The sequence below is a fragment of the Cherax quadricarinatus genome, chromosome 19 (genome assembly GCF_038502225.1).
Source record: "Cherax quadricarinatus isolate ZL_2023a chromosome 19, ASM3850222v1, whole genome shotgun sequence".
In the NCBI taxonomy this organism is placed as follows: Eukaryota; Metazoa; Arthropoda; class Malacostraca; order Decapoda; family Parastacidae; genus Cherax; species Cherax quadricarinatus.
Window position 1 is genome coordinate 13788375 of NC_091310.1, and position 17130 is coordinate 13805504.

The following is a 17130-nucleotide window of genomic DNA, read 5'->3' on the forward strand; positions in this document are numbered from 1 at the left end:
AAGGAGAGCTCCAATGGAGGCAGCTAAATCGAATCAGGGGAAACAGAGATATGTAGTGGGAAAATGAAAGGGAGAGATCAGTCTTTGTTTATGGGCTCCAGGAAGTTGAGGGGAAACTTACAAAGCAAGAAGAAAAGGGGAGAGAAAAGTGATTGAAAGCAATAGAAGAAGATGACCCAGCTGGCAAATTTTCTTAGAATATGGGGGGTCTTCAAGAGGAAGAAACCAGCCTGTCAAAGTGATTTTCAAGGCAGAATCAGCTCAAAACAGAATCCTGCAGGAGAAAGCACAACTAAGGGACATGGCACACCAGAGGGTGTATCTCGACAGTGACAGAACACAAGAAGAAAGGCAGAAACTGAAAGAGTGGGTACAAAGATGATAGGAGTAAAGAGAGGCAAAGATGCAGATGGACAGTAGAACCCAGACTCAGGAGGAAGATCAGATACAACCTACCTCACAACCACCTACAACCAATGCAACCAAACATTCTAATCCAAAACTCACATGCCATACCCACTGCCCCCTCCCACCTCATTATAAACTTCACCTTCACAGCAACCCCCCATAGTCCCTCGTCAGGTGCCCCACTTCCTCATCCCCCAACGTACTGCCCAGACTACAGTTTTAGAAAAGAAGTTGAAGGTTTGGTATACAAATGCAGGGAGAATAACAAATAAATGTGAGTTGCATGAAAGAATCAAGGAGACATCCCCAGACATAATAGCACCCACAGATACGAAACTCACCAGAATAACTGATGCAGTCTTTCGACCTGGATATAAGATCCTGAGGAAAGATAGAGGGAACAGAAGGGGAGGAGGAGTTGCACTTCTCATTAAAAACCGGTGGGAATTTCAGGAAATAGAAGGAATGGATGGATGGGCGAAAGGGATTACATAGGAACAATCCAGTCTGGGGTAATTGCAGTGATGTACAACCTGCCACTGAACTGCAGGAGACCAAGAGAAGAATACGAAGAGAGCAACAGAGCAATGGTAGACACTAGCCAAGGTACTCAGAAGAGCTCACATGAGCAGAGCAAAGTTACTAATTATGGGTGATTTCAGTCACAAGGAGATTGACTGCGAAAAGTTGGAGCCCTATGCGGGCCCCAAAATATGGAGAGCCAAGATGATAAATGTGCTACTGGAAAACCTCATGCATCTGTATGTTAAGGACACAACGAGAGAGGAAGGCGAGGATGAGCCAGCAAGACTGGACCTAGTATTCACCTTGAGTATTTCGGACATTGAGGCCAGAACGAGTCCTTTGTTACCCAAAAGTGTAGGGAGGTAAAAACTAAGTGCGCTAGAGAATGGAAAAAATACAAAAGACAAAGGACCCAGGAAAATAAAGAAATTAGTCGAAGAGTCACAAACGAATATGCCCAGATAAGATGGAAGGCTCAGCGACAATACAATACAAAAATGACATAGCATCGAAAGTCAAGTCTGACCCGATGCTGTTGTATAACCATATAAGGAGGAAAACAGCAGTCAAGGACTAGGTAACAAGGCTGAGGAAGGAAGGTGTGAAGTTCACAAGAAACGACCAAGAAGTATGTGAGGAGCTCAACATGAGGTTTAAAGAATTATTTACAGAGGAGACAGGAAGGACTCCAGGAAGTCAGAATAAGGAGGTACACCAATACGTGATATACCAACAAGTGCTGGATGAAATGCACACAACCAAGGAGGTGAAGAAGCTGTGTGAACTTGATACCACAAAGGCGGTGGGACCGGCTAACCTCTCTCTGTGGGTCTTTAGGGAACAGAGATGCTGAGTGTGCCACTAACAAAAATCTTCAACACATCCATTGAAACTCTGCAACTATCTAAGGTATGGGAGATGGCAAATGTAGCCCCAGTTTTTAAGAAAGGGGGCAGACACAAGGCATTATACTAGAGACCTGTGTCACTGACGTGTATATTATGCAAAATCATGGAGAAAATTATCAGGAGAGTGGTGGAGCACCTAGAAAGAAGCAAGCTTATAAACGACAACCAGCACGGTTTCAGTGAAGGAAAATCCAGTGTCAAAAACCTACTGAAGTTTAATGACAATGTAACGGAAATAAGACATGAGAGAGACGGGTGAATAGATTGCAATTTCTTGGACTGCGTGAAGGCCTTCAATATTGTTCCTCACAAGTGGTTAATGCAAAAGCCTGAGGATCAAGCATGCAAAAACCGAAAGGCACTGCAATGGATCAGAGAATATCTGACATGGAGGCAAGAACGAGTCATGATATGTGACAAGGTGTCAGAGTGGGCGCCTGTGACGAGCGGGATTCCACAGGGGTCAGTCCTAGGACCTATGCTGTTTTTGGTATACGTGAATAACGTGATGGAAGAGATAGACTCAGGAGTGTGTCTGTTTGTAGATGATGTGAAGTTAATGAGGAGAATAAAATCGAATGTGGATCAGGTAGGACTACAAAGAGACCTGGACAAGCTACTAGCCTGGTCGAGCAACTGGCTCCCGCCCAATACAAAGTCATGAAGATAGGCGAAGCGCAAAGTAAACCATAGACAAAGTATAGTCTAAGAGGCCAAAGACTGCAAACCTCACTCAAGGAAATAGATCTTGGGGTGAGTATAACATTGAGCACATCTCCAGAGGCGTACATCAACTAGATAACTGCTGCAGCACATGGGCGCCTGGCAAATCTACGAATAGCGTTCCGATACCTCAGAAAGGAATCGTTGAAGACTCTTTACAGCATGTTCGTCAGGCCCATATTGGAGCAGTTTGGAATCCACACCTGGTTAAGCACGTCAAGAAATTAGAGAATATGCAAAGGTTTGCAACAAGACTAGTCCCAGAGCTAAGGGGATTGTCCTACGAAGAAAGGTTAATGGTAATCGGCCTGACGACACTAGAGGACAGGAGGGTTAGGGGAAACATGTTAACATAAAATACTTCGAGGAATTGACAAGGTAGACAAAGATGGGATGTTCCAGAGATGGGACACAGAAACAAGGGGTCACACCTGGAAGATGAAGATTCCGATGAGTCAAAGGGATGTTAGGAACTATTTCTTCGGTCATAGAGTTGTCAGGAAGTGGAAGAGGCTAGAAAGTGACGTAGTGGAGGCAGGAACCAAACATAGTTTTAAGACAAGGTTTGATAAAGCTCATGGAGTAGGGAGAGAGAGGACCTCGTTGCGATCAGTGAAGAGGCGGGGCCATGAGCTATGAATCGACCCTTTAACCACATATAGGTGAGTACACACACACACACACACACACACACACACACACACACTCGTAGGCACAAATGAAAACGTAAATACACGAACTCTTACATACATACACATTCGCTGTTGGGTTTGGAAAGAAAATTCAGGAAAGATATGACAATAACGTACAAGATACTCCGAGAAATGAAAAATTGATGGGACAGGCAGGAACTGATTGTCTAATAGCCGGTAATTGGGAGCAAGAAGATATAGTTGGAAGTTACGTTGAATCAAAGGAATGTTAGGAAGAACTTCTTCAGCCTCAAGGTGATCAAGAAGCGGAATGACTTACAGGAAGAGATTGTGGAAGCATAACAAAATTTGTTAAGGATAAATGCTTGAAGCAGCATTAGTATTATTTTAAAAACAAGATCACGAGGCAGGTGAAGGTAGTCGCGTAAAGATAGGAAGCCAGGACCAGGAGCTGTACATCAACCCATGCAACAGTAAATAAGAAAGCACAAATAGGTGGAAACACACAGAGACACATACACACTGAAACAAACAAAGAAACACACACGGACACACCACAGACAACAGGCCAAGTGTCTATAGACAAGCGCCCTTGACAGCTAGTAATTACTACTCACACACACACACACACACACACACACACACACACACACACACACACACACACACACACACACACACACACACACACACTCATACAAGAAGAGAAGACATTGCAGAGGAGATAAAAGGACTAATATGACTGAAGTAAGAGCCCTAAACCTGGAACAGGAAATGTAAGAGGTGAAGGAGATCACGAGGGGGAGAGGGAAGAAAGGGTAGTAACTAGATTTTTCTCGGTCGCTGCGAGAGCTAAAAAATGTATTTCCGTATTACGTAACTCCACGCCCGTGTGCCTCGATGCTCTTGATAGAATTAGTACCCAGTGCTGCACAAGTTTCTAATGCAGAAAATTATTAGCCGAATCTCTGAAGAGAATCAGAAGAGGAATTGACAAGTGGTCACATCGACATTAAAAGTCGTCATATCGTATCTAATAGCCCAATTTCGTCAATAAAAATACCAAATCTGGACATACATAGAGTCTAAGGCTAATTCAAAACTTCCAATATCAGGCAACAGCTTTGAATCACATAGAGTTTGAAGCCGTTCTGAAGCTGCGTTATTGAGTTATCAGCCATGCAGGATTGAAGCCAGAAATTATAGTTTGAAATTATCAGAAATTATCGTTTGAAATTATCAGAAATTATCGTTTGAAAATTAAAAATAATATTTCGATTTTCGAAAATTCTTCCATAGAGAAAGACAAAATTCGATCGACACAAGCCAAAATCATTCATAACTTTTTTCTAATTTAAATTTACCAGTTGGTAGGGTTTATGTAATTAAGTACGTAAATAACTAAGTTGTATTTAATCATTGTGTATATAACATCAAATTTCATACAGGTATCTTAAGCGTATACAGATGTTATGGGCACATAAGAGCGTATTATGCAGATTCGAGTTAGGAAACCTAGCAAAGACAAAAACTAAGACTTATTTCTGATTCCAGAACAAAACATTTTCAATAATGAAAAGGGATCGTTAAAATTTTCACAGACTGTAAGTCTGAAGATGACCACAGGATGCAATGATCAGTAAGCGCACAAAATTACACAAAACGACTCACGAAATCGTAATGACACGATTGCAAACAAACCATACCCCGGCCGGGATTGAACCCGCGGTCATAGAGTCTAGTGGCTAACGCGACGGGCTGGAGTTTTGAGACTCTATGACCGCGGGTTCAATCCCGGCCGGGGTATGGTTTAAATTACACAAAATTTGCAATAACAAAATCTATACATAAAAGCTTTTTAACACATTACAATCGACACATTGACCATTAACAGCTGATGTCGATGAGAAGGGTTTTATTTTAATTAAGAGAAAGCGCTAAGCGTGTTGGGGCAATATAGTGTATGTGGAATGGGAGGCATTCATATGCGAGCCAAAAATCGAGAAGAAAAGGCCTGTTCCTTAGGGCATAAGCCTCTCACCAGTATCAGCTCAATGTCTTTCATGCAGAATCAACTAGTAATGAAAAATATTACTATACTACTTCCATAATAAGTGGCAAAATGGTAAGAATACACTCCATTTGGAATTCCAACCTCATCTAAGTAGGGTACACTACTGTTGATATTTTGAACCCGATCACAAAAGGCTTTATCAATTAGTCTTATGAAAACCAATTTTGGGAAAGGTTTATACAAAACTGAAAGCACCTTTCCTAGCATTAAATTTTTGAAGCCGATGGCATAAGGAGCTTTGAAGTTATTAAGGAAAGCATTAAAGAAAGTTGGAGACGACGATACTCCTGTTAAAATGTGTCGTTTGTCACATCATGTACTGGATTTAAGAGTTAACTGGTATAAACCTTGGTAATAAATACCGAAAAGTTGGTTTAGAAAGACACGTAAGCAAACACTATAACATATTTATTAGAAAACGTTTCGGTCCTGGGACCTTGATCACTTCTAACTCTTTCTACCTCTGTATGTTAGAAGTGATCAAGGTCCCAGGACCGAAACGTTTTCTAATAAATATGTTATAGTGTTTGCTTACGTGTCTTTCTAAATCAAGAGTTAACTAAACTGGTGAAAATTAAAACCACTATTAAAACGCGTGTTTTCTCTGTACGTCAATTTTCTCCTTACAGCTTCATTCTCCTAAAAATTCTCTAATTACCTCTTAGAAAAATATATTTGACTTTATTAAGCAAGTTCAGTTTCATCAATTATAGAATAAAGATGGGAAATTGGCACGTAAAAAAGCAGAAATTAAAATATATATATATATATATATATATATATATATATATATATATATATATATATATATATATATATATATATATATATCCAGTTAAGCTTCACAAACGTTTAAATGTTTGAAGTCGACCGAAAGAAGCATTCTCTAGTTAATACATGGAAACTTATTATTTAATTAAATTGGCAATTTAAACCTTTAATAAGAAAGGTATTCTCCAGTGTAGCGAGACCGCCCTTCTCTAGCAATGTACTGTATAATCCAGGCAGCATATTAGGTGGGCTGAGTGTTGAACCTCCTCTTCAAGATATATTATATCTAGAAATAGCATAATTTTCATCTAGATCACTGGGTCTTTAGTATTATTTTCTGTTCCAGCGACTCAGCGCTGCTGTTCAGAGGGGTAATGCCTGCTGTATTTTGGGCTCGCGCCCCAACTCTGAAGAGCTGGATGAGATTTTCGCATTATAATAAGTGACAAACATGTATCAATATGTACTAGACATGTATCTCTCACATCTCATGTACTGTATATGCCATCTTTATATCAACAATGTATTTCTTAAACCTTTTGTACCATATTATGTAATAATAATACATACATATATATATATATATATATATATATATATATATATATATATATATATATATATATATATATATATATATATATATATATATATATTGTAATCACGAACGAGTAGTATTCAATTAATAACAACACTACGACTAGCCAAGAACTAGAACCCATGTCGTTTTGGCCCGCCTCATGGTTAGCTAAAATCATTTGACGCTCTGACCCACAAGACCAAATCCTAGATGAATCAAGCACCCAGCAGAGCTAGGTGTTTTACCTTGATCCGAGGACACACAGTGGTGTGGGTGCCTCTGAGCTAATTTCAGTCTACTCCCCGTTTGGTGTACTAGTCTACACGGGCAGTATTTATATTATTGTAACCACGAACGCGTGGTATTTAATCAATAACAACACTGCGACTAGCCAAGGACTCGAACCCATGTTGTTTTGGCCCGCTTCATGGTGAGCAAAATTCATTCTGAACCTAACGAAAAAATATGTTTCATTGTGTTTGTTTATTATTAAATTATTGTAAACTTATCTAAAATACATTTAGTTGGATTAGGCTAAATTAAGTTGCACTTGATAAAATTATTAATTATTAAAATTATTAATTTTTACATTAACATAAATGGACATAATATATATTTAAACGTGTAAGAGAAAATAAGCACGATAACAAAATTTTTGCTGATACCGATGTCGATTCCTGATTTTTGGTTAATACCGCTATTTTCCTACATTTCTTTTATTTTTTAAATTAAAATGACTATTAAATACACAACCATAAAGAGGACAGATTCTGATGTGGTGTTAATCAAGTTGAGGCTTGTGATGGATCAGGTTCCAAGGTGCACCTATGTGCGAGGTGGCTTTTCTGGGCCCCACATTTTTCAGCCTGTAAAAGCAGAGCCTCCAGCACAACTAGAAATCAATGCCACTCTAGTGGCTAATTTATTTAGAGTAGAAAATAAATTAAAATACCGTAAGTGGTGAATATCAGATGAGTGATGTAAGTCGATGCAGTATTTGCACAGTCAGCCTATGCTGTCTGTCAGCTTAGTTCATATTTCACGGCACTAAGGTGCTGCCCTCTCTCGGCTTGCCCAGGTCAGTGGGACGCTGGTCCCACTCGCCCGAACTCACTCATCGGCCCAGCAGCAGTCAACAAGTTTACTCGCTCTCTCCCTCGTGGGCATGGCCCTCCTGGGCCATGGGCACAACACACAAGCCTGTGTACCCACCACAACATTGCAAATAAAGTAAAGTAGCCTCCGAAGACATGCATCATTGAACCCCGCTACCAAGACATCCGCCAAAAAAACTTATGAAACATTGGTGGGAAGCGGTGGTCGCAGCAGTTGTGTTTGCTCGGAGGGAGGGAGGGAGGAAATGGAATGAAGTTGTGTTCACTTCGTCACCCTACACTAGAAACATCCGTCTCTCAACGAGTTATCCTGATGTCGTGTCTGCACGTTTCAGCATCCAGTCAGAGGTACAAGCAGGATCTAGCCGAAATTTGCCGAATTTCCTCGAGAATTGTAAGTGACCCCACGCTACAGCGTCCCACGCTGTTTCTCAAGTCACATGTTCAGCATCACTTGTATGTTCTGCTGATGTTCAGCTCAGCACAGTTATTTCAGCAAGCCAGAGGTGAGTTTGGTGGTGATTTCTGCGTCCAGTGTGCGTGTCTCCATGTATGTGAGAGGAGGAAGCGGCCGGGTTCCTCGCCTCGCCCATGCTCACCCTACTCACACTCACCCGTCTACCACCACTCGCCACTACTCACTCACTCTGCTGTGTTTTCTGCTCTTTTCCGTGTGAATTCATTGCCAGAGCTGTGTATCCGAGTGCCCGAGGCCACTCGAAGTTACGTGGATCAGCAAACCACGTAGATCAGCAAGCCACGTGGATCAGCAAGCCATGTAGATCAGCAAGCCACATGGATCAGCAAGCCATGTGGAACAGCATGCCACGTAGATCACGACACCATGTGGATCCCGATGCCACATGGGGTGTGCACGAAGCCACGTGGATCTACAAGCCATGTGAGTTTCCGAGCCAACCCCGGCCACATGCTGTAGTCTGCTGCCCACATCACATTGACGTCACCGATGCTGCTGCCCGACGTCATGATGTCTGTCTGATGTCACCTCGAGATGTCTGCTGATTTCACAATGCTGCTGACGTTACCTTGCGATGTCACACTTGACATCACATGATGTCACATCGAGTGTTTCAGTAATTATGTCAGTATTGTCGAGAAGACTGAGAGAAGATACATGTCGTGTTAATTAATTCCTCTCAGTCAGTGTTCTCACATGTTAGTGTATGGCTTAGTGTCAATTTTGAGCACCAAAAAGAATCATTTGCTAGTTTAAGCCATGTTGTACCGCATGTACCGTGGGTGTGTTTAAAGTTCTCCATGTGTCCACTGTGGTCTTGAGCCAGACCACTGTGTAGCACCACTGTGTTAGTCACCCAGTGTGATCAGCGCGAGTGACAGCTGATATTAGCCAGCCTGAGCATATGAGCCCTTTGTACAGAAAGCTCTTATGCTTGTCGCTCATAGATATTCCGCAGAATCATACCTGCTACGATTCCCATCGAGATTTGTTTCACTTCACCTCCAGACCTTCAGAGTGCAGTTATATGTAGAGAAACAAGTCTTGGGACTCTTAGACTAACCTCTGCCATAACTCCAACTGCCGAGAGGATGACACTCATCAAGCCGCAGTTAGCCCTGTCGGCAGGCGCTGTGTCAGCCTCGTGTCACAAGCTTCAGTGAGCAGCCTGCACGAAGAGGATGTCACTTTGACTGCTAGCTCGCTCACTGCAATCTGGTGTATGATGTTACGACTCCCAGATGGTTCGCCCAGTCGTCTCTGCCACGACTCGCTCCACGACTTACTCTACGCTCGCCGGCAGTGACAGCCCAGCGACAGTACCAGTCGAGAAGTGTCCTCCTGAGTTGCTTGCCAGAAGTCCTGCCCAGTTGCCGAGTTTTGACAGGCACCAGCATGTCATGCCCCAGGTTGAGTGAAACCTGCAGTGACTCCTACGATGACTGCTTCACCGTTCTAGAGGAGACCGTACCCAGTTACGTCACAGCTCAGCCACAGCATTGTCTCCTGTGTTGCAGTATCTGTGATACTGCAACACAGGAGGGGCATCGAGGGGCAGTGATGCCCCTCGATGCTCACTGCCTTGACCACGATGTTTAGCACACCACACAGGTTCTTTTCTTCCCTTCCTGTAGGAAGTTTTTTTCCATGTCCATATGTATATACATGTTTTTTATTTTGTGTTCTGTGCCCTGTTCCTACGAGAGAGAGACCGAGTTTTTTTTTACCACCAGTATTGTTGCGTCGGGACGACGCGAGGTAGGTGGCCGAGCATATGTAGACAGCCTGTGCTGTCTGCAAAGACAGCCTATGCTGTCTGCACAGACAACCTATGCTGTCTGCCAGCTTAGTTCATATTTTGTGGCACTAACGTGCTGCCCTCTCTCGACCTGCCCAGATCAGTGGTACGCTGGTCCCACTCACCCGCACTCAGCGGCCCAGCAGCAGTCAACAAGTTTACTCGCTCTCGTTTACTCGCATGGCCCTCCTGGGCCATGGGCACAACACACAAGCCTGTGTACCCACCACGACATTGCAAATAAAGTAAAGAAGCCTCCGAAGATATGTATCATTGAACCCCGCTACCAAGACATCCGCCAAAAAAAACTTATAAAACATATACAACCATAAAGAGGACAGATTCTGATGTGGTGTTAATCAAGTTGAGGCTTGTGATGGATCAGGTTCCAAGGTGCACCTATGTGCGAGGTGGCTTTTCTGGGCCCCACATTTTTCAGCCTGTAAAAGCAGAGCCTCCAGCACAACTAGAAATCAATGCCACTCTAGTGGCTAATTTATTTAGAGCAGAAAATAAATTAAAATTCCGTAAGTGATGAATATGAGATGAGTGATGTGAGTCGATGCAGTATTTGCACTCGGCAAAATCCGCATAAACAATATTAAAATTTTTCTTAAATTTATGAAATCTTTTTAATGCAATAACACCATTTCGTGAATTTACAACAAATTTCATTGTCTATTTGTCATGTGCCAAGTGCAAATACCGTATTCGATGTGCATCACGAATAATTGAAAGGAGTGCTAGATCCATATGGGTCTAGCACTCTATCAAAGGATGAGGGAAATTATGCATCAGCGAGTCTCCATTGAAGGGATAATGCAATAAACTATGAAGACGTACCAATGGAAAATTACAAAGAAATATACATCGATCTTAATAAAATATTTGATTGCTTCATTCCATCCAAATGGGGATCAGTAGCTGAAACTGGTAAGGGTGGGACAACCAAACGATACAAACAAATTTCAATGTGTAGCCTCTCCAGAGAGAACCTGAAACTTCAAAAGAAATGGAATACGGATGTACATAGACTGCGATTCACTACTAACCCTAGATTTGGAGGGACAACTTGAGAGGACTTTCCTGTCTGTCCTGGTCCATTGTCACGTAAATTTGGACGGAGCAGAAAAGCTGAGCAAACTTCTTGCTTCTTAAAGTTATTAGAGGCGTACCACAGGTTCACGGAGGTCGTGCCTAGCAATTTAATAAAGGATTATTACATCTTTCAATACTGCACTACAGCACCAAAGACTGACATTATATAATTACTGGGAAACCAAAAACAGATGTTGATCTAAGCTTTTACGAGTATTAAAAGATATAGTGAAGGACTAATGAAACCTTGGGTAAATTACAATATTTTTGTCTTGTGCATTTTGTGATAATTTATTAAAATGTAATTGAGTGGTATGTATGATTTACATTCCACTCAGTTTTGAGAATTTAGGTCCATATTTCGTCTTTCTTTCACATCCCTTCTTCTCCCTTCCGTATTAACTCATTCATCACCTTTACTCTTTCTCTCGTCTTTTCCTTGTATGTCCACTTATTGAGTGTGTTCACCCTTACGCTTCTGTCCATTTGTCACTTAAATTGCCTCTCTCATTTCCGATTTTTTTTCATGTCTATTTTACAGGGTCTTCACTTTGTGTATGAATAGCGACCTGTCTCTTACTCACTGTCCAGTAATTGTCTCCATCACTCTGCTACTCGTTCCCCTCTCTCGCGTATTTTCCCAATCTAAGTTCATGTTTCTTTTTACAACAAAATGTTAAATGAAAATCCAGTTTACTGCATATGATAGCTGAATTAAATGAGTTTTCGTGCAAATTCCTGGTCCTTTATGGTATGAAATCTCAACAAATGCACTTACAGTGGCAACTTAAATAACTTATCGATACTTCAGTTCAGTCAACGTACTGACCGATATATCCGGAGTGTCTTTTACAGTATCATCAAAAAAATTTCTAGCATAGGGTACCTTAATGTTAATTACTGGAATTTGCAAAAGTACAATCCATCACAAACCCCTCCATGCAGACTGAAAGCGTAATATCAGGGAACCTTATGAGCCATTCAAAGTAACAATCACACACAATCCATCTGACAGCAAACTTTATGTTACAATAATTATGCTATGGTATTGAAAATAATTTTGTTCGAAATAGAAAAAGAACTTAGTAGACACCTAATTTTTTCTTAAATCATTTAGAGATTTAGTACTTTATTTTTTAATATTATTTTCCTGATTTTTTCAATCTAATTGGTATTTGTATTAATGTATAGAACAATGATTATGTGCAAATGTTGTTGAGCCAGACGATGGTATTTACTCTCATGAAAAACAATGGATAAAATGTTACAATGTTGGAAGACTGAGCGAACTATAACCTTCAGGTGTTGTGCATCATTACGGATGTACTCTCCGCGGATCTCAAACTAATGTGAAATGCTGAATGTTGTTAAGCTGTACGATTCGGCTGTGTGGTCTGCCATGAATTTCAAACGTTTTATATTCGACTGCATTATGGAGCCCCTTTTTTGAACTACTCTTGCTTTAACTTATTAATTTACCCTTTCCTATAAGACTCAGAACATTTTCGGGATAATGAAAGATGACTACCAATGTTGTTACGCAGCTTGTGACCTTCGGTATTCATGTTTCCGACGCACGGCCATGGACAGTAATAGAAAGAAGAAATATATGCGCAGACCTCTAGATATTAAATCAGGTTAATGATGTAAAAAAAAGAAAAAAATGAGTTTCACACGTAAAATGCACCTTAGCAGTTTCTTATAATAATTAACAACGACTTGAAAGTTTAAATCGTTGTTTTTGTCACTGTTTTCTGCTTGTGACCTTAGTATTTACATGATGCCTTAAATCTGTCTTTTTCGGGCAGATAAAATATTAGACATTCGACACTCAGTCCATGTGGGATGTTTAATACAAATGGTAGTTATTATTATTATTAAAGATTATTAATAAGTGTCTTGAGTGTATTGTCTCTCCGCAAAATTGAGAACCCTCCATCGCAGTAATGGATTGGAAATTCGGCGAACCGATTAGATAAGTTGGTCAGTGGCTGGATTTAGAAAGGACATAGGAAAGTATTGGGAAACATTACATTCTCAGGAACGAATAGGAATACTGGGAACGTAGTTAAGATGAGTGGAACAGTCTACCTAGTTGGGTTATTGAGGCTGGGACTTTGGGTAGTTTCAAATCTAGGTTGGATAAGTACATGAGTGGGAGGGGTTGGATTTGAGTGGGACTTTCACATCAGAGCTTATTTCTTGGGTGGCATTGAAAATTGGGTTGGGCAAATGTTTTGTTAGTGGGATGAATTGTAAAGGACCTGCCTAGTATGGGCCAGCAGGCCTCCTGCAGTGTTCCTCCTTTCTTATGTTCTTATGTAATAATAATAACTGATCTACTTAAATAGCTGTTTAATACTGCGAACCCAGACTAAACTTGGGAAAAGTTTCGCTGTGTGTGTGTATGACTTGGATCAAGGAGCTACAAGGAGCAAAACATGATACAGTTTTGTCATAATTACTACTCTGATCTAATGTCGTGTCATAATTATCACTCTGTTGTAATGTCGTATCATAATAACCATTCTGCTGCAATGTCATAATAACCACTCTGCTGCAAAGTAATGTTATAATAACCGTCTGCTGTAATGTCATAATAACCACTCTGCTGCAAAGTAATGTCATAATAACCGTATGCTGTAATGTCATAATAACCACTCTGTTGTAATGACATAATTACCCCGATGTTGTCATCATGATGTCGCAATCAACATTTGACGTCATTACTCTTAGACTGCCATACTTACGGGAGAATTACCTTGCTTCCGCTATAGTGACCTTATAACTTGATAGTTATGAAGTCACAATAGTGTTAACGTGGTAACTAGGATGTACCTTTAACAACATCATTATGGCTGTAGCGTGACAGAATGTCACTATGGCAGCCGTGTATAGGACTGAAGTCAGATGTTAATTCTAACGACATCCTAGCACCATGGTGCTAATTATGACATTTCTATGAAGCAGAGTGTTAATTATGACATTAATGTGGCAGCAACGTGGAAATTATACAATCAAAAAGGCAAAGGGTGGTAATTATTACGTCCCTTTTGTATATATAAAGCCGGTTCTACTCGTTCCTTAAAATCTCCTAAACACACACACACACACACACACACACACACACACACACACACACACACACACACACACACACACACACACACACACACACACACATATATATATATATATATATATATATATATATATATATATATATATATATATATATATAATAAGCGAGTATGCAGCTGGAGAAGAGAGGAATGTAGAGGAGAGAGAGGGATTTTGGGAGATGTTAAGTGAATGTATAGGAGCCTTTGAACCAAGTGAGAGAGTAATTGTGGTAGGGGACCTGAATGCTAAAGTAGGAGAAACTTTTAGAGAGGGTGTGGTAGGTAAGTTTGGGGTGCCAGGTGTAAATGATAATGGGAGCCCTTTGATTGAACTTTGTATAGAAAGGGGTTTAGTTATAGGTAATACATATTTTAAGAAAAAGAGGATAAATAAGTATACAAGATATGATGTAGGGCGAAATGACAGTAGTTTGTTGGATTATGTGTTGGTAGATAAAAGACTGTTGAGTAGACTTCAGGATGTACATGTTTATAGAGGGGCCACAGATTTATCAGGTCACTTTCTAGTTGTAGCTACACTAAGAGTGAAAGGTAGATGGGATACAAGGAGAATAGAAGCATCAGGGAAGAGAGAGGTGAAGGTTTATAAACTAAAAGAGGAGGCAGTTAGGGTAAGATATAAACAGCTATTGGAGGATAGATGGGCTAATGAGAGCATAGGAAATGGGGTCGAAGAGGTATGGGGTAGGTTTAAAAATGTAGTGTTAGTGTGTTCAGCAGAAGTTTGTGGTTACAGGAAAGTGGGTGCGGGAGGGAAGAGGAGCGATTGGTGGAATGATGATGTAAAGAGAGTAGTAAGGGAGAAAAAGATAGCATATGAGAAGTTTTTACAAAGTAGAAGTGATGCAAGGAGGGAAGAGTATATGGAGAGGAAGAGAGAGGTTAAGAGAGTGGTGAAGCAATGTAAAAAGAGAGCAAATGAGAGAGTGGGTGAAATGTTATCAACAAATTTTGTTGAAAATAAGAAAAAGTTTTGGAGTGAGATTAACAAGTTAAGGAAGCCTGGAGAACATATGGATTTATCAGTTAAAAATAGGAGAGGAGAGTTATTAAATGGAGAGTTAGAGGTATTGGGAAGATGGAGAGAATATTTTGAGGAATTGTTAAATGTTGATGAAGATAGGGAAGCTGTGATTTCGTGTATAAGGCAAGGAGGAATAACATCTTGTAGGAGTGAGGAAGAGCCAGTTGTGAGTGTGGGGGAAGTTCGTGAGGCAGTAGGTAAAATGAAAGGGGGTAAGACAGCTGGGATTGGTGGGATAAAGATAGAAATGTTAAAAGCAGGTGGGGATATAGTTTAGGAGTGATTGGTGCAATTATTTAATAAATGTATGGAAGAGGGTAAGGTACCTAGGGACTGGCAGAGAGCATGCATAGTTCCTTTGTATAAAGGCAAAGGGGACAAAAGAGAGTGCAAAAATTATAGGGGGATAAGTCTGTTGAGTATATCTGGTATAGTGTATGGTAGAGTTATTATTGAAAGAATTAAGAGTAAGACGGAGAATAGGATAGCAGATGAACAAGGAGGCTTTAGGAAAGGTAGGGGGTGTGTGGACCAGGTGTTTACAGTGAAACATATAAGTGAACAGTATTTAGATAAGGCTAAAGAGGTCTTTGTGGCATTTATGGATTTGGAAAAGGCGTATGACAGGGTGGATAGGGGGGCAATGTGGCAGATGTTGCAGGTGTATGGTGTAGGAGGTAGGTTACTGAAAGCAGTGAAGAGTTTTTATGAGGATAGTGAGGCGCAAGTTAGAGTATGTAGGAAAGAGGGAAATTATTTCCCAGTAAAAGTAGGCCTTAGACAAGGATGTGTGATGTCACCGTGGTTGTTTAATATATTTATAGATGGGGTTGTAAGAGAATTAAATGCGAGTGTCTTGGCAAGAGGCGTGGAGTTAAAAGATAAAGAATCACACATAAAGTGGGAGTTGTCACAGCTGCTCTTTGCTGATGACACTGTGCTCTTGGGAGATTCTGAAGAGAAGTTGCAGAGATTGGTGGATGAATTTGGTAGGGTGTGCAAAAGAAGAAAATTAAAAGTGAATACAGGAAAGAGTAAGGTTATGAGGATAACAAAAAGATTAGATGATGAAAGATTGGATATCAGATTGGAGGGAGAGAGTATGGAGGAGGTGAATGTATTCAGATATTTGGGAGTGGACGTGTCAGCGGATGGGTCTATGAAAGATGAGGTGAATCATAGAATTGATGAGGGGAAAAGAGTGAGTGGTGCACTTAGGAGTCTGTGGAGACAAAGAACTTTGTCCTTGGAGGCAAAGAGGGGAATGTATGAGAGTATAGTTTTACCAACGCTCTTATATGGGTGTGAAGCATGGGTGATGAATGTTGCAGCGAGGAGAAGGCTGGAGGCAGTGGAGATGTCATGTCTGAGGGCAATGTGTAGTGTGAATATAATGCAGAGAATTCGTAGTTTGGAAGTTAGGAGGAGGTGTGGGATTACCAAAACTGTTGTCCAGAGGGCTGAGGAAGGGTTGTTGAGGTGGTTCGGACATGTAGAGAGAATGGAGCGAAACAGAGTGACTTCAAGAGTGTATCAGTCTGTAGTGGAAGGAAGGCGGGGTAGGGGTCGGCCTAGGAAAGGTTGGAGGGAGGGGGTAAAGGAGGTTTTGTGTGTGAGGGGCTTGGACTTCCAGCAGGCATGTGTGAGCGTGTTTGATAGGAGTGAATGGAGACAAATGGTTTTTAATACTTGACGTGCTGTTGGAGTGTGAGCAAAGTAACATTTATGAAGGGATTCAGGGAAACCGGCAGGCCGGACTTGAGTCCTGGAGATGGGAAGTACAGTGCCTACACTCTGAAGGAGGGGTGTTGATGTTGCAGTTTAAAAACTGT